The following is a 24,451-nucleotide window of genomic DNA, read 5'->3' on the forward strand; positions in this document are numbered from 1 at the left end:
AATGCAACCCCCTGAAACCCAGTTCCCCTTCTGAGTTTATGATCAACCTCTCTACCCAAAACGTAATTCCCTGTCTTGTCCCCTCTGACCGCAATCCTGTGCTAACTGAATCCTAACCAACTAGTCAAAGGACTGAAATTGCGGTTGCTGGTGTTAATGCACAGACTAAGGTTGTTTCTCCAGGGCAAGATGAGCTCACAGACCCCGGGGTCATGTACCACCAGACCACAGACTCATAAATCATCGGCATCTTGACTCCTGAGATTACGATAAGGAAATGTCACAAGATGATGATTAACCCCAGCTACCTGGTTCTTTCTCTTTAAAACATCCCCAACTCAGAGACCAAGTTGGAGTTGGATCTAAAGCTTGTTGTCCACTTCCTTGCTCAGTGCTCTACAATAAGCCCTGATTTTGTGGAAAATGCCTGCTGTTTGGCTTTCTGCAAGGTGGGCATACGAGCCCATTCCTTAGTTACATTAAAGGTTAAGTAGCCTCCCTTCTATAGGTTTAATATATTAAATCCTGTTAAAAACTGGTGTGCCGTGTAGTTGAAGGCATCAGAGTATCTTAGATGCTTCAGCAACCCTTAATTCCTGTCCTTTTTTCCTTGCGGGTTTGATCCTCTCTTAAGTTGCTTATCAACATGTCCATAGTATATTTCTGTCTCTAGGAGTGACTGATTTCTCATTTCCCTGGTGATAAAGTCTAACAGAATCTCACTCTCCTGTCTATTAGGGGCTCATTGATACAGTCCTTTCAACAACAGTAAAAATGTTTCCTTCAGCTTATCTGTTTTCTTTTTCCTGCTGAGGTTTTCTTGTCCCTTTGTGATATATGACCTTTCTGCATATGACTTTACAAAGGATGTCTCTGGTCTGTCTGTTTCTGTCCATGACATCCTGTCATAAGGCAGCATTATAAATGGACGATTTTCAGGAATAGCTTCATTTTTTAAAAAAACTATTTCTGAATGACCCCAGGGATTTCAGTTGTAAGTAAATGTGCCAGACAGAAACTGCTCTTAATTCTGATGGATTGGTAACAGGCACCTAATTCATCCTGGGTCACTAAAATGCAGGGCAAGCATTCAAATGGAGGCACATCCAAGTGTCTATGTATTTAAAAGTTGTAAATCAAGTTGCTGCTGCTGCTGCTAAGTTGCTTCAGTCGTGTCCGACTCTGTGTGACCCCATAGATGGCAGCCTACCATGCTCCCCCGTCCCTGGGATTCTCCAGGCAAGAACACTGGAGTGGGTTGCCATTTCCTTCTCCAATGCATGAAAGTGAAAAGTGAAAGTGAAGTCGCTCAGTCGTGTCTGCCTCTTCGAGACCCCATGGACTGCAGCCTACCAGGCTCCTCCGTCCATGGGATTTTCCAGGCAGGAGTACTGGAGTGGGTTGCCATTGCCTTCTCTGATAAGTCAAGCTAACAGCTGTTAAATAAAGTATGCTTTGCCCTCCTACATTGATAAATATACCTTCATAATGACAAAAATAAAACATGTTTAAAGAGATGGTTTTTATATGATAGGAAGTTCAAATTTGACTACATCTAATTATTAATTGCACATGTTTGAGTGTTCTGTTGATGAGCCACTGATGTTTGGATGAGACAAAAAAGAGATACATAATTCATAAGTATTTCTGTAAATCTGTTTTTCTTTCACTTCAGCAAAATTACTAATAATGTTATCAAGATTTTTAGCAATGGCCTAGAGGATTAAAAATGAAAATATAGTTGTATTCAAGTATTATTTGAAGAGATTTCCATTAAGCTGTGTATGTGTGTGTGTGATATATATACATATATTTATGGTTACGTAGCTTAAGCAGGCTATTTTTTTGTTGAAGTCTAGTTGGTTTACAATGTGTCAGTTTCAGGCGTACAGCAAAGTGATTCAGATAAATATATATGTATGTGAAAGTCTTAGTGGCTCTGCTGTGTCCAACTCTTTGTGACCCCATAGACTGTAACCTGTGAGGCTTCTCTGTCCATGGAATTCTCCAGGCTAGAATACTAGATTGGGTTACCATTCCCTTCTCCAGGGGGTCTTCCTGACCCAGGGATCAAACCCACGTCTCCTGTATCTCCTGCATGCAGGTGGATTCTATGCTGCTGAGCCACTAGGGAAGCCCATATATGTGTGTGTGTATATATATATATATAAAACATGCTTTTTCAGATTCTTTTCCCTTGTAGGTTATTACAAAACATTGAATATAGTTCCCTGTGCTATAGGGTAGGTCCTTATTGGTTATCTATTTTATATATAGTAGTGTGTATCATTAAACTGTATATTAAAGTTTATACAAACAATAGAAGTTTTAATTATTTATATATTTCAACCTTTCATTCTAAAATAGTCAAATTATCTGTTAAAATTAAAAAGTAAAGAGCAAATTTTTAATGAATATCAACATTTTAAATCAAATTTCTTCAAAGCATTAAAGAATAAAATAAATAAAACATCTTGAATTTATTTTTTTTTAATTTAAATACTATTTAATAGTTTTGTGAAAGCAAAGCAATTAAAATTCTTGTGGTCAGTATCCATCTTGTTTCCAGTGTAAAGAATTGACATCATGCTTCATGCATGTTACAGCAAGTTTATCTGTATGAAAATTTCTATTTCATGCTGCAGGATGCGCCTCAGCAGCTGTGGACAATTGTGTTGAATATCACTCTCCATGACCTTCTGGAGGGCCATGAGACCCTCCAGAACTTCAAATGACAACACAAAGAGCAGCAGTTTCAGGCCTCAGAGAAACTGTAGTCCATTATGTGAAAACCTACTGCATCTCAGAGGGAGGATTGACAAGTAAATTAATTCAGTCTTTCTCTTACTTGAACGTTTGTGCCCTTCACATCTTTCCACCGCTGAGGCAATGTCCATCTTCCACTTTGGCAGCAGCCCAACCCACCAGCTGACCTGCCTTTGTCTTGAGGACAGAGGGTGAGAGATGTGGAGAAGTGCTTGGCGTTAGTCACAGAGTGGATGCATCCTAGAGGCACAAGTGTACAGGCGCGGGCTGGGGCCACCTCATCTGGGTGTAGCATAAGATTAGATGTGTCTTGTTCTTGAACGAGACTGAACAGTTGCTAAGTCGTGTCCGACTCTTCGCGACCTCAGGGACTGTAGCATGCCAGCCTGTCCCTCACTATCTCCCAGAGTTTGCCCAAGTTCATGTCCATTGATGCAGTGATGGCATCCCATCATCTCATTATCTGTTGCCCTCTTCTCCTTTATCTTCCATCTTTCCCAGCATCAGGGTCTTTTCCCACGAGTTGACTGTTCACACCAGGTGGCCAGAGTATGTGCCTAGATTTGCCTATACCTTGTCTTATTCAGTTCTGGCTGCTGAAAGAGAAAACCACAGCCTGGATGGCTTATAAAAAACACATGTATTTCTAACAGTTCTTCAGGCTGAGAGGTCCAAGATCAAGGCACCAGCAGATTCTGTTTCTTCCTACTTTCTGGTTCATAAACAGCCCTCTTCTCTCTGAGTCCTCCTATGGCAGAAGCAGTGAGGGCGCTCTATGGGGTTTCTTTATAAGGGCATTAATCCCTAATCAGTTCCCTAGACCTGACTTACAAATACCATCATCTTGGGGATTAGGTTTCAACATATTGTAGGATTGCAGAATATGCCACCACAAAATATGTCTCTTTGGATCATTTTGAGGGGATGATTTTGAGAAACAGTAGACACAAGAGAACCTCTAAAAACTAGAAGTTACCTTTTGTAAGGAGAATTTGTATTTCCAAAGGAAATCTCCATTTGTAAGGGTGACTCCCTTTCTGTACCAGGAAGGGAAATTGTTGAAATTGTTGGTCACTCAGTCATGTCCGACTCTTTGTGACCCCATGGACTGTAGCCCACCAGGCTCCTCTGTCCATGGGATTCTCCAGGCAAGAATACTGGAGTGGGTTGCCATTCCCTTCTCTAGGGCATCTTCCCAACCTAGGAATCGAACCCGGGTCTCCTGCATTGCAGGCAGATTCTTTTACTGTCTGAGCCACCAGGGGCCTTATCAGGAAGGGAATATTGACTCTAAATCGCTAAAGACTTGTCAGTGGTGAAGGCACCAAACATCTCATGGTCACCTACCCATAACTGGTCCCCTACACCTTTCCTTTTCTTTCTTTCTTTTTTTTTTTATTTAGCTGAAGATGACGTTTAAGCCTGAATTCTAAGCCACCTCTCTGAGACTTACTAAGTTTTTTCCTGGGTATCTCCCATGTGTACATGAAGTATGCATGTTAAAAAACTCTTTTTTCCTTTTTTCTTGTTAATCTGTCTTGTTACAGGAGCCCCAGCCAAGAACTTAGGATGATGGAGGAGAAAAATTATTTTTTCTCTTCTACAATATGAATTTTAGGGGGATACATTCAGTCTATAGCACCCAGGGTCTGGAATTTTATTACTGAGAATTGGAATATTTCCTGCCATATCAGTAAACAAATTGTCACAGTCATCAGGGATTCTAGCCTTTCAGGGGACTCAGGAAGGAGAAAGATCCCTCCAATGAGCAGCCATTAGGCTGCAGCCTCTCCTTTCAGGGAGTCCTGCGGAACTCAGGTTGTGAAAGACACAGGATGCTGGCTCCAGATAGCTGAGATGCCTATGAAAGGGATGATTTCAGGGAGCCTAGATTCTTGCATCTTACCATACACAGAAAATCGCTAAATTCCTTAACTTGAGGTATCTGGTGTTCTTTCATTCACAAAAATACTTTTGATGTTCAGACTACCTGCCAGTTGTTGCAGACTTCTATATAACCTGACTCCTCCCCTGACCTCCTTGGAACAGTTCTTTCAGCGTCACCTGAGATGCTGTCTCCCAGACTTGAAGTCCTAAAAATTCCCAGCAAATAAAACAGGTCTCAACTTTTAGGCTGTGGCTATTTTTTAGGTTGATATCACAAATATATTAGCTCAGTAAATCAACTATACTTCAATTTAAAATGTACATACATTAGCTCAGGTCTTGGTGATAAATGAAATCTTGGTCTCTTAGAATGGTTTGATAAAAGGTGAGTGGAGGAGTATGATAACATCACACCATCATGATATTCTTTGTTTTATACAATTTGTAAAATGATGTTACTCTTTCTACTATAAGAACTTAACGAGTGAGGGCATTTGTGTAAGTATGTTATCCTTCCCCTTCATTAGCTACTTGTCACATAAAATCAAATTTGATGCTATCATTTCTCCACCCTGGGTGCAATTTTATGAATCTTATATTTCATCTGACTGTGAATCACTGATGAGGATTTAGGATGATTTTGTACTACCAGTTATCGTCACCAGGGGAACCATGAGTTGGGAGTTTCTTTATTCCGTTTCCCCAAGGCTACGAATATGCCTATAGCCTTGGTGTTTGATGAGGGGAGGGACTGACTAAGACCACACTGAGGCACACTAATGGAGTACTCCCCTTCTCAGAGTCAAGGGCTTTCTGGGACACAGAAGGGGAAAATAACTCTGATTCATTCATGTCGACATATATGATTATATACATGGAGAAGATTAAACGCTTTCAAATTATGGGATCTATTTATTGTGTGGAAACGGCCCTGACCTGGGCAGTGCCACTGCATGGCTTTTGATGTGCTGCCCCCCAACACACACACTCATCTTCTCTTCTACAGAACACCTCCAGTCCCTCACCTCACCAGTCCCTGCTGAGGTTGACTAGCCCATGGAAGGGCATTTAATGTTCGACACCGGCTGTCAGATATGTGGAGCGGAAAACAGAAGGGAATATTCAGAGTGAAACATCCAGGAGGCAGTTGGTGAGGTGGGACTGGAAATTCCCACAAGAAGTCAGGGCAGGTTTAGAGCAGTCTTAAGTGACAGTGAAAGACCTGAGAACATACCGTGTGCTGAAACAAGTGCCCATTTGCACATGGAGTTAATGTTTGAACTTGGTGTGGTGTGGCCCAGAGAGCTCAGAGGAGCTGGAGTGAACCCATAGGCTTGCATGTGGGATGCCCAGGCTCTGGTAAAGAAGCAGTCCCTCTGCAGACTTCTCTGACTACCAGCTCATGCTCGGGATTGTTACGAGATAAACTGAGGCACATTAAACTTGTGAAGAGTCTACTTAAGCAAACGTCCATTCCAGTTGGGCAATATCAAACCAGAAGTGGTTCGGAGAGACCCACCGACAGGGGCTGGGGCAAGACTTTTAGAGAACAGGTGCAGAAGTAAAGCAAAGCAGTTTTTGACGGGCTGTAGAGCTTAAGTGTGCGCCGTATTTGGGAAAACCTAGTTGGCTATTTGTGCTGGGTTGTCTTTAGGTTTCAATTTCAAAACCTTGAGGCATTGACAGGCTTAGGTTTGGGTTTGCTTATGTAGGCTGCCAAGGCATAGAGCCACCTCAGACTAATGGCATCCCTGTTTAATTAATTTAACAGGAATCAGATCCTCTTCACACAGGGCTCCCTCACACAGGAGTCAAGTGGGAAACTGGAGAATTGCTTGGAAAGTATCCCCAGCTTCATCCCTCCTTTGAGCCTCCTATTTCTGGTAAAATGTTTTGCAACGATCGATTCTTTGTGTTGACTGGCTAAAGTGGTCCTGCTAGGAATCAAGGGGAAAGGTATAAGATTACTTACCAAGATATCTTCCTGGGAGCCCTGTGATATTATGGTCACCTAACCCTTCTGTAAGTTGCCTTTGTTTAGCTCATTCTCTCAGCCTATAGGACTTGCCCAATAAGCCAGGGGAAGTGTGAAGGATAAAATTGTAAAAACAAATGCAAAACTATTTTCCAGGCTTTACTTGCTTTGAGGATGCAGATTTAAAATGATAGTACTAAGTTCTTTACCTATTAAAAGCAACAAAATACTTTTAAACTTCTATATCTTTATACTTCCAATATTTTGAGTTTGAGTTATCTATATAAACACAATTTTTTTTACATCAGTGTTTGGGTCCCCTGTAATTCCCAGATGTCTGGGCTTAGTTATTACAGAATAGTGCTGTCCAATATGGTAGCCACTAGTTGGTGGCTACTGAGCACTTGAAATGTGGTTGGTCTTACCTGAGATGCATTGCAAGTGGAAAATACAAAGTGGATCTTAAAGACCCTAACTGGGTCAAAGACAAAGACCCTGTCTGGGTAGACAGATTCTAGGATCTCTCCCAATAATCCTTGCCTCACACCTTTGAAATTTCCTCCCCTTTGAATGTGGGTGGGTCCTGACTCACTTCTACCTAACAGAATATAGCAAAAGGGATGGGATGACACTTCCACAATCAGGTGACACAGATTGTAATTTCCATCTTGTCAGTAAACTCTTTCGACTGATGCTCATTTGCTGGCTTTAATGATATTTCACTAACCCCCCATATGGAGAGACCCATGTGGCAGGAAACTGAGAGTGAGTTCCAGCTGATAGCCAGCAGCAAGGTGAGCCCCTCAGTCTGACTGCCCACAAAGAGCTGAGTCCTGCCAACAGTCATGTGAGCTTGAAAGTGGATTCTTTCCCCAGTCACACCTTGGATGAGACCCTCCCTGGTTTATACCTTGATTGCAGCCCTCTTAACTTAGAGACCTTGAAGCAGAGAACCTACTAAATCATGCCTAGATTCCTGACACTCAGAAACTATGAGGTAACAGATGTGTTCTTGCCAGCTGCTAAGTTTGTAGTAATTTATTGTGCTGCCATAGATAACTAATAGAGAGCCCAAAAATAATATAAATTCCATCATCAATAACTATTTAATTTTGAGTACCTGTGGAAATGATAATATTTTGGATATATTGGATTAAATAGAATACCTTAACCAAAATTAATTTTACCTGTTTCTTTTTTACTTTTTTAATGTGGTTACTGGAAAATTGAACATTTAAAATATGTGGCTTGCATTATAATGATATTGGACAGCACTGGTATAGAACCCCAGGGAGATAAGGGTTTCATGGAGCTTTTGTAGCCCAGCATGCTGAAGGGAGTTGATTGTTATACCCTGAGTATCAGCCTGTCACTTCTTGGGGTATGCTATTGAAACACTTCATCAGAAAATAGTTTGTCACATCTGGAAAAGAATGATTCATCCTTTTGAAGATGGGGGAAGCTGTTGTATAATTTTTGCCCGAAGCTGAAATCTGCTTAGTCTTCTTACTTTTGGATGCTGCCTTCAGGGTTTAATTTGCTTCAGATTAACAGCAGGTGGCAGATGCAATTAAAGGAAAAAAATTACAAATGAAGCACTATATTTGAAATTCCTTATTTGCAATGGCAGCTACACAACCAGGGAATAAATGCTAATTATTTTGAATTATTTGTTTACTCATTGGGTCATAGGTGTGCCTTTTACTGATTAATGCTTTATAGCTTATGTTATACCCTTTGTGGTTAATTAATAAAGCTATAATGCCATCCCTAGTGATCTCAAACTCTAGGAAACTCTTTCAATTCAAACCACACCCCCTCTGAAGGCCTGACTTTCTCCAGACCTGAGCTCCCAGTGACTCCCCTGGGAATTGGTGCTGTCAAGAGTTACTGGGCTTCCCTGGCGGCTGATGTAAATAATCCGCCTGCAGTGCAGAAGACCCAGGGTCGATCCCTGGGTCGGGAAGATCTCCTGGAGAAGGGAATGGCTATTCACTCCAGTATTCTTGCCTGGAAAATTCCACGGACAGAGGAGCCTGGCGGGCTACAGTCCATGGGGTCACAAAGAGTCAGACACGATGGAACAACTAACAGAGCTACTGATGCTAATATAGCTTGTTGGGGCAGAAAACAAGTGTTGAGAATACGTAGAAGGTAACCAATATATTTGGATACCCTGGGCAGGATAACTAATTGTTGTGTCTTAGATTTTTTTTAATATTTCTACTTTTCTTTTTTATATCTTTATTTTTTTGGACTGTTCTGGATCTTCATTGCTGCACACGGGCTACTCTCTAGTTGCGGTGTGTAGACTTCTTGTGGTGGCTTCTCTTGTTGCAGAGCAGGGGCTCTAGGCACGTGGGCTTCAGCAGTTGTGGCTCACAGGCTCCAGAGCAAGAGCTCAGTGGTGGTGGTGCTCGGACTTAGTTGCTTAGCAGCATGTGGGATCTTCCCGGACGAGGGGTTGAACCTGTGTCCTCTGCATTGGCAGGTGGATCTTTACCACTGGAGCACCAGGGAAGCCTATTTCTACCTTTCTTGAGAGAAGAGTTTCAGAAATTGAAGGAAGAGGAACTCCCAGTGGTTGAACCATTCAACATGTCCTCCGTTATCTCAAACAAATTAGTTGGCAAAATAAAAAAGAAAACAGATAACAGTTAGGATATTACTACATTTAGTACTTCCCTGTGTGCATATCAAATATTTCTTTTGACCACAGACAGAATTTTCTGAAGAGGATGGCTTTAAAGAAAATGTTTTCTTTCTCATTTTACTTCTGATGATGCTGTAGGGTCCCTTGTAGATTGGTACCCTTGGTACTGTCTGGCCACCCTCAGCCTTAATTGGACTCTTGTCAGTTATAAGTGTATGAGCAAAAACCTCACTCAAATGAATCTCTAATGAGCAAATGATTCTTAATATGTAAAGAGTTCTTAGTGCTTCCCTGATGGCTCGGGGAAAGAATCTGCCTGCCAATGCAGGAGACACAAGAGATGTGGGTTTGATCCCTGGGTTGGGAAGATCCCCTGGAGAAGGAAATGGCAACCCACTCCAGTATTCTTGCCTGGGAAATCCCATGAACAGAGGAGCTTGGCGGGCTATAGTCCATGGGGTTGTAAAAGAGCCAGACATAACTTGGCAACTAAACAACAACAACAAAGGGTTCTTAAAATACATAAGAACAGAACAGGAAGAGACTTTTAGCTGACTGAAGAACTTATTAGCTTGATAACCCACAGATATGTGAATAACTAAGACCTACAGTAAATATTCTAACTTCAAAATGTATTTGAACTAGGATGTGTTCCTCTTTGAGGCTGAAAGTGATTAAGAGGACCAAGTTCATGCCTCAGGGTACCATACCCTGTAATCATGAAGTGTGTAGTATATCTCCAGGATTGAAGAGGTGTTCCAGGTCTCATGGCTGTGGCCTGTAGTACATGTTTAGAGTTTACCTACTGAATAGTTTTACTCTCATGTATATAAGACCAAGTGTTGAGAGAGAGCAGTAAGCTTACAAAGAGTCTGATCTCACCCTCATTCACCCAGATTTTACCACCTGCAATTGTGTACCCCCAAGGAGGATTTCAGGGTCTGAAAATGTGTTCTGACTATTTTGGAAAATATTGTAGATCTCTCTGTGAAGCCCTACTGACTACATTGACTTACCTCTGCATCCTTCCCATATGGAGGTTCTAGATGAACTAACCAAGTAAAATTTGAGTCTACTGTCTCCTCACCCTGAGCACACTCATGGCCCATCACTTCTGTGGATATGAAAAATGTATGCAGAACAATTCATAGAAAGAAAATTCCAAATGGCTAATAAATAGCTGATAAAAACCAGTCAGCCCTAAAGGAAATCAATCCTGAATATTTCTTAGAAAGACTGATACTGAACCTAAAGCTCCAATACTTTGGCCACCTGATACAAAGAGCTGACTCACTGGAAAAGACCCTGAAGCTGGGAAAGATTGAAGGCAGGAGGAGATGGGGACAACAGAGGATGAGATGGTTGGATGGCATCACTGACTCAATGGACATGAGTCTGTGCCAACTCTGAGAGAGTGGTGAAGGATAGGGAAGCCTGGCGTGCTGCAGTCTATGGAGTCATAAAGAGTCAGACACAACTTTGTGACAACAATAGTGAAAATGCAAATAAAAATGAGATTTTTGTCCTATGAAATTAAAAAATACTCACATTTAGCAAAGATTTGTCGATTTGGCAATCTCACACATTGCTGTTTCAAGTGCACATTTCTAGACAACAACTTGGCAGTTTATTTCAGGATCCAAACCAGGAATGTATCATAAGAAAATAACTAGAAATGAAAACAAAATGCGTGTGTTTATGAGGTTATCTATAAGAGGAACAAACATCCAATAAAAAAGAATTTTTTAAAGTCATTATGAATAATATTTTTGAAGACTATGTAGTGACAAAGAAAAATACAGTAAAGCCTGCCAAAAATACGTCCTGAGATAACACAAATTCGGATACAATGCTATTGGCTGTCATCCTTACCAGCTCCTCTTGTCTAATGCTAATGAGGCTGAACTGAAGTCTTTCTAGGGTGTTGGGAATAGAGGGAGGACAAGGTTGGGCAGGGGGACCACAGACATCCCTTCTTGGAGATCAGGGATGCGGAGACCCCAGTGTACTCCCAGCTTCAAAAAAAGTCCAGAAATTGACACTGCTATCTTGGAAGTCCTGCCAACCCCCAAAGCCTGAATCATCCCCATCAATATTTGGAGCAGATAATTGCTACCAGTGCACAAAACTGAAGCCAGGAATCCCTAGGTGAATTTGGATCTTGCCGAAAACCTGGTTGTCACCTGCTCAGGTCACCCTATCATTTCATTAACCATGTAATGTGGCTTCAAATTTTATGATTAAGTTTTTTGCTATTTTCTGTTGAGTGGAAAAAACAAGATAACTTTATGCACATTTGCTCCTAGTTCAGCAAAACAAGTCATTCAGCAAACTCTAAATCTGAATACATACATATATAATAAAAAATAAAATATTAAAAATTTATTATTAGTGGTTATTTCTGATTAGTGGGCTATGGGTAATTTTAATATTCTTTACTATAATTTTTTGTATTTTCCAAATCTTTCTATATTGGACCTATATCACTCTTTTAATGGGGCTTTCCTGATGACTCAGCAGGTAAAAAGTCCAGCTGCAATGCAGGAGACACAGGAGACATGAGTTCAATCCCTGGGTCAGGAAGATCCCTTGAAAAAGGAAATGGCAACCCACTCCAGTATTCTTGCCTGAAAAATCCCATGGGGACAGAGGAGCCTGGCAGGCAATAGTCCATAGGGTCACAAAGAGTCGGACAAAACTTAAAATTTGAAAATGAAAAAAAAAATTATGTAAAAAGACTTTTTAAAAAAAATTCAGAGATCTACATGTAAACCTATGGCTCTCAATAGAGAAATGCCTTTTCAACCTAGCTTATTAAATTCACCTAGTCTTAATGGCAGACTATTCTAGAATGCTTCTTCCTCATAGTGACATCTTAAAACTATATTGGATAGGATGTCAGCACTGTCTGCTTTAGATATTGTTGGGTGGAATCCTGAATAACTGTGTCCACAGATTTAGAAAGGATTTCACAGTCTGAAAATGTGGTTCCTATTTTAGGTGCAATGTAACATTTCATGAAATGGACTAGTGTGTTACATGTACATTATTGAGGTTTGTAAAAACATTTAATCCACTTAAAATTCAGTTAAAATTTTACAATCTCTTGTAGCATAAGGGACCCTCTTGCTTGAAACCTAACATAAAGGGAAGGACCTGGGAAAACAAAGGGATACGGAAATAAGACTAAAAATCATAGGAGCATAAAAAATACATACACTTTAGCATTCTTCCAATTTCATTATTTCTACACAAAGGATCATTCAGGGTCCACATGCAGATGGCACTCTTGTGGCCTGGAGATTCTTTTCTGTGAGGAGGAAGAAGGGTTTCATGTATGCTAGGACTTACCCCATTAGTCTTCATTGACTTCACTGCCTGCTCAGGAGTGGAAAGGGGATCTTTAAAAGCTCCCTTAAATGAGAATAGGGCTTCCCTGGTGGCTCAGAGGTTAAAGCATCTGCCTGCAATGTGGGAGACCTGGGTTTGATCCCTGGGTCAGGAAGATCCCCTGGAGAAGGAAATGGCAACCCACTCCAGTATTTGTGCCTGGAGAATCCCATGGATGGAGGAGCCTGGTGGGCAAAGAGTCAGACATGACTGGACAACTTCACTTTCAATTTCACTTTTTAATGGGAATAAGCCCACTTAGCTCAGGCCTTCCTGTGAGGCAACCCCCAACCCCAAGCTCTTCTTCCCCCACAGCCTTTGGCAACTGAAGGCACCCACCACAGGGAGAACTAAATGAGGAAACAGATGTTTGGCCAAGTGATTTCTCATTTTTTTTTCCTACAGCTCCATTCTTCATTTTTCCTGAAAACTTTTTTGCATGTGCCATCTTGACAAGAGAATTGGTCTCATAGTTGTATTAGAATGGATGAACTGAGGCAAAACTATAATTTTAAGACACTGTGAATGATGGAAGAGGGGCTCCTTGGTGGGGGGGGGGATGCAAACACACTTGCTTTATAGGAGTCAGCCACAAAATGTGTTGACATTACTTTATTTAAATAATTTTATCTATTTGTGAATGGAGTACAAACCAGCGTGTAATCAAAAATGGCTCTTATTTCTTCTATGGCCTGACCAGCCAGCTTCCTCCTCAGTGGCAAGTGCCGCTATCTATTTCTCACCTATTCCTTTGGAAATAATAATAATTTCTTTCTGCCTAGCCTTTTCTTTTTCTCTTTCTAAAACACAGTTCCCTCTTGTATACACTATTCTGTACATTACTTTTTTTCACTTAAGAAATTTGGATATTTTCCTTTGTAGTAGATATTATACTTTTAAAAATGATTTATAATACTTTGTGATATTTGGATATACTATCATTAGTTGGGACATTACCTATGGATAATTAGGTGATTTCTAATCCTTTACTCTTACAAGCAGTGCTGCAAAATATCCTTGAACATAGACCCTTTTGCATTTCTGTAAGTATAGCTGTAGGCTAAGTTCCTAAAATTAGAACTGTTAGGTCTAAGGGGACATATATTTTTAATATTGATAAATATCAAATTCCATTCCATAATCCCATCAGCATGGATGAGAAGACTGGCTTTCTCACATCCTTGCCAAAACACAATGGAGACACCAAATTCAAATTCTAGCCTAAGAGATTGATTGTTGTTGCTCAGTTGCTCAGTTGTGTCCGACTCTTTGTGACCCCATGGACTGCAGCACGCCAGGCTTCCCTGTCCTTCACCATCTCCTGGAGTTGACTCAAACCCATGTCCATTGAGTCAGTGATGCCATCCAGCCATCTCATCCTCTGTCACCCCCTTCTCCTGCTCTCAATCTTTCCCAGCATCAGGGTCTTTTCCAGTGAGTCAGCTCTTTGCATCAGGTGGCCAAAGTATTGGAGCTTCAGTTTCAGCCCCTGTCCTTCCAATGAATTTTTAGGATTGATTCCCTTTAGGATTGACTGCTTTGATCTTGCTGTCCAAAGAGACTCTCAAGAGTCTTCTCCAGCACCACAGTCTGAAAGCATCAATTCTTCGGCACTCAGCCTTCTTTATGGTCCAACTCGCACATTCCTACATGACTACTGGAAAAACCATAGCTTTGACTATAGAGACCTTTGTCATCAAAGTGACATTTGTTTTTTAATATACTGTCTAGGTTTGTCATAGCTCTCCTTCCAAGGAGCAAGCATCTTTTAATTGTGTGGCTACAGTCACTGCAGTGATTTTGGAGCCCAAGAAAATCTGTCGCTGTTTCCACTTTTCCCCCATCTATTTGCCATGAAGTAATGGGACAAGATGCCATGATCTTAATTTTTTGAATGTTGAGTTTTAAGCCAACTTTTCATTCTTTCACCTTCATCAAGAGGTTCTTTAGTAAAGTTTGTTAGCTTTACAAGGCTTCAACATTTCAAAGCTTTTATAGTTCGCACAAGGGAGGGGTTTTATTTTTTGGCAGTGAGAGCTGAGGGGTTTACATGGCCAGTAGGGGGCAGCACGTCCCCACGGAGAGTCCTCCTGTATCACCCGCTGATTGAACAAACTCTAGCAGGGGGACTTGAAACCTACTCAACCAAAAATGCTCCTTCACTAGGTTACCTTCACTGCCATCTCCCGGCTGGAGTTCCTGGGTGTGGAGCAAAAGCTTAGCTAAAAAACCAGGATAGATCAAAAGTAAATGCATGGAATTTCTATCACATTTCACATCCGTTTTGTTGACAAGTGCTAAAAATGTCAAATGATATCTTCTGTCCCCCTAGAGTTAGGATTACCATTTCACCTTAAAAAGCAACTCATGAAAAAATGTTAAAACTTAAAGCTATGATTCCAATTTATGGAATCCATCGGTTTCAAGATCATTCCATGAAATACTTTTCTTTATAAAAATGTAAATTGGCCACGTGACTTAAGAAATATTCCAGGATAACCACTGAGATTCACGATTTAGTCTTAGGAGTTTGAACTATTATTGGTCAAATGGAAAAGCAAACAACTACGGAAAACCAGAAGAGAAGAATGAATAGGAAGAAGGAATTCACAGAAAGAAACCAAGAAGAAAGGTTCAAGCAGTTTACTTGAGATTCTTGCCATATAGGAAATAGAGCGGCATGGGGGTTTGTAGTGAGGACTTCCCTAGGAGTGCAAGCCTCCAGGCCACAGAATGGCCACAGGTACTGCCCCTTACAGGATGTCCAGAGGAACTGCTGGACAGATCTGAAGGGTCTTGCTTTGTGAATTATGCGGGATCATTAACTGGTGATGAGGTGCCTTACCAGATTTAAGTACTTTTTGGTGCTTGGTATGTCTTTCATGAATCATGCAGCTGCAAAGAAGGTTCCTGGGACCTTTAGGGCAGGAGCATATATTACCCGAGAGCTCCCAGTGTAAGACAGGCTCTGTTCTAACACTTTATAGACAATAACCCTTTAATATTTATTCATTGATTTGGCTGGGCCAGGTTTTGGCTGCGGCACATGGGATTTTTGATCTTCGTTCTGGTATGTGGGATTGTTAGTTGTGGCAGTCAGGATCTTTTAGTCGTGACTTGAGAACTCTCAGTTGCGGCATGTGGGATCTAGTTCCCTGACCAGGAATTGAACTTGGGCCCCCTGCACTGGCAGTGTGGAGGCTTAGCCGCTGGACCGTCAGGGAAGTACCACAATAACCGTTTAATAAATTTAATAATGTCTCCATTATCTCCAATTTAAAGATGAAGAAACTGAGGCTTTTTGCCTTAGGTAAAAGTAGCACAACCAGGATTTGGGCCAAGGAGAGCTGGCTCTAGAGTCTTTTCTTCAGCACTCCATTAGTTCATCTCTTGAAATCAATAACAAGGAGGAGGGAGGAGGAGGAAAGAAAGAATAGGAAAAGAAGATAAAGGACAAAATAATTAATGTATCCTGTGAATACCACCATTTACTTCAACACGCATTCTCTGAAGGACTTACTATGGGACCTCCCTTGGGACTAGGCACTTCTGGGCCACAGCCCATTCATGCCCTGGAAAAGACCAGGTTATTTCTAAACCGTGTGATAACACTGTAAAACAGGAAAGTCCGCTGGTGCAGGACAGAAATCCCTGTGTTCCCAAGTATGTACTAAAGTGGAAAGTTACTGAGTTAAAGTGACTGGCCAGTAAAGCACAAGCCCATTCAGTCACAGACGGGCTACTGTGGATTCCATCTCTACTCTGCTTCCATAAAACAAACCTTGTTTAACTAGGCTGTTCTGCAAAAGTAACAGTTAAATACATTTACAGCATTACTGCTTCCTGGTGGCTCAGTCATAAAGAATCTGCCTGCCAAGCAGGAGATGCGGTTTCATCCCTGGGCCGGGAAGATCCCCTGGAGGTGGAATGGGCAACCCACTCCAGTATTCTTGCCAGAAAATCCCATGGACAGAGGAGCCTGGCGGGCTACAGTCCATGGGGTGGCAAAGAGTCGGGACAGGACTGAGCCACTAAACAACAATAGCCTCACTATGTTTGGACTCTGCTTCCAACACTGGAAAACAGGCAAACTTTAAATAAAAAAGATTAACGCAATTACAAATTAAATTTAAAAACGTCCACCAGTAAAATAGTTTCTACTTTTCACTGTATGCTTGAAAGTTTTCACAGTAGGATGGTTGGAAAATATATTCCACTCAAATCTGCAGAATAAGGACTAATCTCCTACAGGAGCCAGTTCATTAAACTGCCTAATGGCAGCTATGGAACAGTCATAGCCTTATCCCAAAAGCTTTGCTCTTTAAACAGATAAATGAGCAAGTGCGTTCCAACAGAGGCCAAAAAAAGCCTGTCCCCAGGAATTCCACTGGGGCAGCGAATTCTAGAGGGACCGCCGGGGAGGTTCCCGCTCCCTGGGTGGGACCTAGTAGCAAAGCCACGTGGGGAGCGCTGAAGGGGCCTTTAGGGCTGGGGAAGGGGACCGTCCGTCAGGGCAGGTCGCAGTCTCCTCGCCCCTGTCCGCCAGCGGCGGCCGGGAGGAGCGCCGAGAACCAAAACTCGGTTGTCGCCGGTGTCGGGGCAGCGAGTCTGCGCCCAGTGGGCGGCTCCCCACCTCTCGGGAGGATGCGGACGTGGGATGCCCCAGGGAACCCTCCCAGCCCGGCGAGCACGAGGAGCTCCAAAAACAAAGCGAGCGGCGGGGGGAAGGGGAGGGCGCGCCGGGCGAGGGGCAGAGGCGCCGCCTGCGAGCCCGACCGACCAGCTTGGGAAGGGCGTGCGCGTGCGTGCGCCCGGTGCCCCTTGCCAGGTCCGGGACACCCACAAAGCCCGAAAGGTCCCCTTTCCTATGGGGCGGAGATTTCAGAAATCCCAAGTCGGGGTCCGCGCAGCAGCTAGAGCCGGGACTGGAGGCCGCGCGCTGCGCCGGAGGCTCACGACTTTTCTTTTGGGGGGATAAGATGGCAGGTCCGGGGAAACAAAGGAAACTTGGGCCCGGGCCTGGGAGCGGCGTGTGTAGCTCACGAGTTCGCCCCGGGTCCTGTGTGGGAGTCACTGGGCGGCCTGCGCCAGCCTGCACACTGCCCGCCCGGGGAAAACATAAACCATCCCTGCGGGAGCCGGCGGTGCCGGCCGCCCACCTGCCGCCCCGGGGTCTCCGGGCCGGCGGAGGGAGAGGGCGCTGGGAACACGGCGGGGGCCGGGAGGCAGGGAGGAGGGGAGGCGGCCGGCGGGCGCGCGCGGGGGGCGGCGGTGGAGGAGGGGAGCGCGGGTGGGCGGGCGGCGCCACGTCACGGCTATTGTGGCTGGCCCGGTATATAAGGTCCCGCCCGCCGGCCGCGCTCCCCACCTTGCTTGCACCCCGCCAGCGGTCCTTCGGCACCGTGCAATCCAGCGAGACGCGCTGCGCACCGACGGAGCGGACATGGGGAAAGCGATCGTAGCCAGGCTCGGACTGGGGCTGCTGCTGCTGGCGCTGCTGTTACCTACGCAGGTGAGGTCCTGGCGCCCGGCGAGGGGGCTCAGGGGCCGCGCCCGGGGCGGGTGGGACCGCCCGCAGGGAACCGGTCTGCGCCCCCACCTTCGGTTGTGGACCCGAACTAGGAGAGAGAATCTAGTACAATCTGATCTGGGGGGAGAGGGGGCGGCAGTTTGGAGCCCACTTTCCTCTTCCTGGCAGGCTGCCCCCACCCTTTAGGCAGCCCCGAGAACAAAGCACCTCCACGCGTGGGCCAGGAGGACCTTGCCCCGCCCCAGGTTTCGCACGGCGCTTCACAGGCTGCCTGACGCCCACCGCCCGCTTTCACGCGGAGCGGGAAAGAATGCGCCCTCCCCACCTCTGGAGCGCCCGGAGACCTCAGGCCCTTTGCGGAGGTCGTCCCTGGATCCCACGAACGCCCCGCTTCCCTGTACGAGTGTCTTCGCGTCCCCTAGCGCATCACACAAAGAGGAAGATACCCTTAGGGGGGCGCAGCCCTCGCCCATCCTCCACTCTCAGAGCTAGTTCGTGGATCCCGAGCAAGCCCCAGTTTCTGACCCTGTTAGCCCACCTCAGTCCCGCGTGTTTCGGGGCTGAAGTCTGGGGGGGGGGGACCCTCCCCTGACCCTGTGCTCTGCTGGGGACGACCTTACAGGTCACCCACGGAACCCTCTGTTAGCCAGATGGACTGTCTCTGGACAGGCGGCGGATGGGGCATCTAGGTCCCGAGTGCCCGCCAGGCTTTGTCCGTGTCCCCGCGGCCTTTTCAGATCCTCTGTCCCGGGAACACATCTTGCCCACGGTGTCCGGCGGGTGGGTGCGCGGCGGCCGCGAGGGAGGCCAGCGGCGGCTGAGCCTGGGAGACCGAAGTTGGGGGGCGCTGGGAGGGCGAGAAGGGGCATTGGTCTCCGGTAGCTTGGACTTGGAGGGTAGGTAGGGGTGCCCGAGCGATTGGGTCTCCATCGCCTTCCGTTGGGGCTTTCTGAGGAGGGTCTCCTGAGCACTTCTTCCGAAAAAGTTGGGTGCGCCAGGTTCCCAGACATCCAGCCGCCGGGCTCACCTGGGAGCGCAGGCTGAGAGGAGCGCTCCTCGTCTTCCGCCCCGCGGACCGGGTAACTGTACCCTATTGTTTTGCGGGCCGGCTGCTCTCCCGAGCCTTTCTCTATTCCTCGGTGGGGGAGGGGCGTGGCCGCTGGAAACGCTGGTCTCTCCCACCCCGCCCCATCTCCTTTCCCAGCCAGATTCCCTCCCACACCCCTAAATTTCAGAGGATTTGAGGTTAAGCAAACAAATCTTTGGTAGCTTAGTAGGGAAATTTATGTTTACTGTCAATTTCGTATATTAACATTATTTTTTTTCGTTGGTGTAGAGGACCCTTTGATTCTCCTATGGATGCACTGGGCTCTGGTTCTTTTTTTTTTTTTTAAGCTCACCTGATGCACCAAGGCTTTGTTGGATAGAATAGATTACCTTCAGGGATCCCAAATTAGGTCTTGCCCCCAAATAACGAGCCCTGTTTTAAATTGGTCCCCATATTATTTACGCTTTCCTTTTACTGGGAGTGCTTTTATTCTTGGTAGCACACTCTGTTGGGTAGGTGCCAAATAAATCTATTCAATTTCATTGAGATTTTAAAAATTAGTCTATTTTAGATAGGATTTATAAAATTTTTAGTCGATGTTGGCTGAATGTCCTATGGGTTTTACAACAAAAGAAGCTGGGATTTCTATAGATTTACAACAAAGGATGAAATGGTTTTATCTTTGAATTGATAGGTAGCCAAACATATATGTGGCCCAGACCTGCTTGGTGCCAGGTTGTTGTCCTGGCTGTAATCAGAAGCCCTTTAAAACCCTCTCTTGCAGTGAGAGCTGAAATCTCCCATCTGCCTTTGTTCCCTGACAAAGGAGAGATTACCATGTGCCCTGCTGGACTGTGCATTTTATGACTTGAAAAATAGTGTGGTGAATGATGCCACTCAGGCACTGGGGTGCTGGGGGACCTTGGTCCTTGGCCACAGTGCTGGGCTTAGTGACCAGGCAGGAAGGCTGCTGCTCGTGAAACCAACATCGAACCTTCTCGTCTGTTGTGAAGTCATTCCGACTTCATGATGCTTTGCGTGAGATCATTTTGCCTTAAGGCAGAGGCTCATTACATTTTTCAACTTAAAACAAATATTGTAGCCATTTTTGAGAAGGGCTGTATATAATTTCCAGACTTCAAAGGAGCAGATAAGATACCCAGGGCCCCTTAAGTTTAATGCAAGGTTGTATTAAACAGGTGAAAGTTACCCAACGAATTCAGAAAGACAGAGACTTAATTCTCATAACATATGTCTCAAATGACAGTATTTTAAAATCCAAGTTATTAGTGCAACTTTAAAATCTCCCCCTTCTTGAGAAAGTAGAAGAAGCCTATTTCTAACACCAGTAAGTCAGTATAATCACAGAAAGTGAGTTAGTTAATTTGGTTCCTTATTACTTTATAAAGAATTAAGGGTCAAGTCATACACTTGGGAGTTACATACTTACTGAAGACATTTTTGTTTGCTTGATTTTGGTTATTGTTATTTGCAGTCATTAATCATCACTAGGTAGTTGTTTTTGAAACTAAAGGATCTTAGTGGGACTAAGAAATTCAGAATGAAATGATGTGGGTAAGGGAATAATGGAAAAAAACAACCTGAGACTGTATCATCTATCTTACTGGCGTGTTAAATGTATGTGGAGAGACAACTATAATGTGGGAATTGATCAATGTAACTTTTTATATATTTTAGACTTACTCAAATCAAACAACTGTTGCAACACCTTCAAATAACTCCTCCCAGACTACCTCACCTGCCCCCCATCCAGCCAATGCCACCACCAAGGCAAGCGATGGTACTCTGCAGTCAACAGCCAGTCTCTTTGTGATCTCGGTCTCCCTTCTACATCTCTACTGTTAAGAGACTCAGGCGAAGAAACATCTGTACTTCACCATCTTCTAAATCCAGTTCAAATGGCATCTATACATCCTGTGTGACAAAGAAAAAAAGAAAAAGAAGTCTTCATTGAATAAATCTGCTAATTCCACACCTTATTTAATTGACAGAAATTATTGAGGATCCCAAATTTGTTTGAAGAGCATGTGAAGGGTTTGACTAGATGATGAATGGCAATATTAAATCTGCTGGAGTTACCTGCACAAGATGAAGAGAGACAACGTCCAAAATTAGTTGAGATGATTTTCTTAAATGTGGCTTAAGACGTATGGACACATAAAGCTCTACCTTGAAAATGAGAATAGATTTTATCTTACTTAGAGATAAAGAATGGGCTGTGGAACAGAGATTCAGTTTGCATTTGGTTCATTAAATTTATAAGGCCATAAAACAATTAGGTAAAACAGAAAGCTTCTGTGATTCTATTTGTATGTACATTAGCAGGAACTTCCAGGAGTTACTGTAAATTCTCAAAGTGTTGTTTCAGCAGTACTAATTTAATGCTGACATACTGATAGATAAAATTTTATGTTAAGCTATCAACTGTTCTCTTGGGAACTGAACTTTTCCTCTGGGGCTTTGGGCTGATATTGCATTTGACTTTTTATATAGTGCCAGGGCAATGATGGATTAATCTACCCCAAATTCAAGCATAATGAATACATTCTGCTTACATACTATTCCTATTCAAAAAGAACACTAGATTCATTCAATAGATAACAAAGTATAGAAGTACATTGCTGTCAATGAGTTTCAAAATATTTTTTATTTCTGCATACATTGAATAACTTTTACAGTTTAAAAAATGATTTGCTTTGAAGGTAAATTGACAAATTTTGAAATTAAAAAGGCTAATATGTGAAGGAGCCAAACTGTAAATCAAATATTTGTGAAGTCAATACTGGAAGCTTGCTTACATTGAATTTAGAAAAACTTTTATACTCTTTTCTGTAAATACTTCTTTTTAAACTGAATCAGAGTAGCCACATTTGGAACATTTTCTGTTATCATTTGATATTTTTAGATAGTTAGAACCTGGTCCTAAGCCTAAAATGGGCTTGATTTTGGAAAGTAAATCTTTTCACAACTGCCTTGATGCACAGCAACTTTTTAAAAAATAGACACTCCCTAAAGTCTTTTGTTCACATGGTCACACACTGATGCTTAGATATTCCAAAATCTAATATGGCCACAGTAGTTTTGAAAACCAAAGTCATTTTTTTTCCCATCTTTAGAAACCAACACTGGAATAACCATATCCAACAGATCTCAAGCTACTGTGTGTGTGAATGAACATTCCCTTTTGTTTCACACCTGAATGCTGTATATCTGTTTTGGATTGTATATTGTGTTTGTGTATTTATGCTTTGATTCATAGTAACTTTTCATGTTATGAAATTGATTTGCATTAAACACAAACTGTAAATAAAAAGAGATGGCTGAAAGAGCAATCCTTTGAATTATGTTTTTCCCAATGCCTGGAATACTTTGTGAGTCTTATCATGGTTGTATGAGTATTTAAACCACTAGGGACATACCTCAATATTTTCCTATTAAACAGAACGTTATAGTTAAGCTGTTTTGCATTGGCAACTAGCAACATGTCTTGATTAAAGAATTCATCTGAAAACTGACATCTTTCAGGCTTTAAGTGGGCATCCCTTACTCAGCAACTATTGAATGCCAGCTATGTGTCAGGATACTGAAGTTTTGATTGAATGCTGAACTTGCTTGACAAGGCTTTTTACTATAATTGAGAAAAAGAGCATGCATAATGACAAACAGGCAGTATACTGGCAAGTAGTGCTGTGAGGAGAACAGGCCAGGGTGGCCAGTCATGAGCTGTGACTGAGTGATTATGGGTGGTTTTCGACATTTAAGCTGAGATATGGAGGATCTGGAGGAAAATTCCTGATCGGGGGAACAACACATGCTAAGTCCTTCAGTCTGCTTAATCACTGGCACTATTTTCATATCTGTCCAGGGGGCCACATTTCCATCTGTTCCTTTAGTACTCCTGAATTCTTCTGACTCTTATTGAAGTTAGTCCTGGACTTTTGCTGCTTAGTTGCTCAGTCGTGTCCAACTCTTTGCAGCCCTATGGACGGTAGCCCGCCAGACTGTTGCCTGTCCATGGAATCTTCCAGGCAAGAATACTGGGGTGGGTTGCCATTTCTTACTTCACGAGCTCTTCTCGAACCAGGGGTTGAATCTATGTCTCTTGTGTCTTCTGCATTGGCAGATGGATTCTTGACTGCTAGCACCACCTGGGAAGCCCTGGACTTCTAGCTCTAGACAGAAAAAGGCTAGAATTTGGTAGTAAGTTCCTTGACCAGAAGAAATGTTGTGTGGGTCTCCATGCATGGTTGATAGGATTTTCTGTGAGTCCAAGGGTAGTAGTTGTGGTAGAAGCATTGTATGCGGGGAAGGCAAATCCATATTCAGAATAAGTGTTTATTTCTTTAAGAGTAAAATGCTACCCTTCAATGATGATGTGGTCCCATGTAGTCAATATTCCACCTGGCTGATCACCTCAAGCAATGGAGCATATAAGGACCTTGGTGTTGGCCTGTGATGTAGCAGATTGAGCATTCAGCAGTGGCTGTGACCAGATCAGCCTTCACAAATGCCAGTGTTGCTGGGACCATGCATAATCTCTGTCCTGCCATTGTGGCCACTTTGTTCATGAGCCGAGTGATAACCAGAATGGTCAGGGATCTGTATCCACACAACTGGCCACCTTGTCCACCTGATTATTAAAATCCCTCATAGGGCTGTGGTTACCGTTTAGTGAGCATTCACATAGGACACTAATATCTTCAGATTCCCATTTGGAGAGGTCTAGCCATATATCTTTCTCAGCCTGCCTTGTCACCAATTTTCCAATCATATTGTTTCCAAGTCCATCCAGCCAAACTGTTGGCCACAGATCGTGAGTTAGTATAGATTTACACCTCTGGCCATTTCTACTTTGAAGCAAAATGACCAACCAGGGGCACTGCTTTTAATTCTGCCCACTAGAGGTATTTCCGTGTCCTTCATGGGTGTCCTAGAAGGGGGTTGTGCAGCTGGAGCTGTCCACTTTGAGGTGTTGCCTGCTTAATGTACAGCACCTTCCGTAAACAAGGTCCAAGTTTTCTCTTCCTCAGTCAGCTGGTCATCGTTAACTCCTCGTGAAGACACAGGTACAGACTAGGAGAGAGATGGTAATGTAGCAAAAATATGGCCCAGGGGCATTTGGACCACTTCCTCCTATAACTTACTAGTATATTAAGTCCCCTACATATGAACTTTCAAATT

Source organism: Cervus elaphus, chromosome 28 (genome assembly GCF_910594005.1).
Source record: "Cervus elaphus chromosome 28, mCerEla1.1, whole genome shotgun sequence".
Classification (NCBI taxonomy): Eukaryota; Metazoa; Chordata; class Mammalia; order Artiodactyla; family Cervidae; genus Cervus; species Cervus elaphus.